This window comes from Spermophilus citellus (genome assembly GCF_964194105.1).
Source record: "Spermophilus citellus genome assembly, chromosome: 10".
Classification (NCBI taxonomy): domain Eukaryota; kingdom Metazoa; phylum Chordata; class Mammalia; order Rodentia; family Sciuridae; genus Spermophilus; species Spermophilus citellus.
This window is the reverse complement of record NC_138197.1, coordinates 66,778,851-66,780,206: the sequence shown is the minus strand read 5'-3', so window position 1 is coordinate 66,780,206 and position 1,356 is coordinate 66,778,851. Positions and strand designations below refer to the sequence as shown.

Genomic DNA, 1,356 nt, shown 5'->3' with positions numbered 1-1,356 from the left:
TGGCATGTTTGAGGCACTGGGTTCGATTCTCAGCACCACATATAAATAAATAAAATAAAGGTCTATCAACAACTAAAAAAATATTTAAAAAAAAAGAAATATGAAAGCTATGCTGAGGGTCACAGGCGTCTATCTGCACTTCAGAACTTAAAAGAAAAAAAAAAATTCAAGGCTCAGTGTTGTGAACTTTTGGAGCAACACATGCCAGAGAACCAATGAGTATCTTGGCTTACTTTGTAAGAATCTTTTCTCTCAAGACTGATATGGCTAAGCCTGATTCCAAGATGGTGGCTCCCTGCGAAGTTGAACGCAGCAGCCTCCAGTAAAAGTGATCGCGGGGATGGGGGTTTTGGATCCTGGCTGGGTGGACCATTGGAGGCGCTGGGAGTGGACCAAGCCGTTTAGGGTCCCTACATCTTTGATGTCCTTTGGGAGGAGGAGGAAGAAGAGATGTTGGACGCTCGGCAGGGTATCCTGTCTGCTTTTCTGGAAGAAGATTTCCTCCTTAATATCTGCAAGGAAGTTGTGGAAAGATGGTCTGAAACTCAGTAAGTTGTCACCAAAGTGAAAAAAGAAGATGAGGTATGGGGCACTGTCACCCTCATTGAGAAGCAGGCACGGTTTGTGGTGAAGCCCAGGATGGAGTCACAAGAGGAAAAACAGAGGAAAGCGGCCCTGCTGGCCCAGCGTGCTGAGGTCACAGGTGAAGAGGATGAAGCAGGTGAGAGGATGATTCAGGTGCCACCATGATGAACACCGGTTCCCAGAAATCTCTGTTTCGAAACACCAATGTAGAAGACGTCCTCCATGCTCGGAAATTGGAGAGAGCTTCACTTCGAGATGAGTCCCAAAGGAAGAAGGAACAGGACAAGCTGCAGCGGGAAAGAGACAAACTAGCCAAGCAGGAGAGCAGAGAAAAGGACACAGAGAGGGGAGCGAAAGCGATGACCTGGGCTGTTGGGTTCTTCCCCTGCTTCAAGAACTTGACAGATCGGAAAACTGGTTGTGCATATGTGTATTTAGGAGAAATGAGAGAACAATGCATAGTGATGTCCCAAGGCATTTCCCCTTTTGTTTACATAGTCAAAAGGAAAATCACAACCGCTTCTCATTACAAAGTGTGTCATGTTTTGGTGATGTGGGTGATCAGATGATTATAGTTGATGTCTGTGCCAAAGAGCTGCAATTGGGGCAATCTTTATATTTTAATACTGAAGTCCTGTGCTCCTTTTGGCACCTTTTATATAAAATACCTTCTCTCACCTTGGATAAAGTTTTCCTTGGATGAATAGCAGGATTCAGAAAGCTAACAGTTACACTTTTCATTTGGGAGAAGAAACATGACCATTCCTCTGA

The 1,356-nt window shown here is 44.8% G+C and overlaps 1 pseudogene across 1 annotated transcript; it reads left to right on the top strand.

Moving 5' to 3' along the window:
• The first annotated feature begins 278 nt into the window (after positions 1-278).
• LOC308658360 (coiled-coil domain-containing protein 43-like) lies at positions 279-948 on the top strand (annotated as a pseudogene). Its single transcript has one exon. The product of its transcript is annotated as a coiled-coil domain-containing protein 43-like (transcript).
• The last annotated feature ends 408 nt before the right edge of the window (positions 949-1,356 follow it).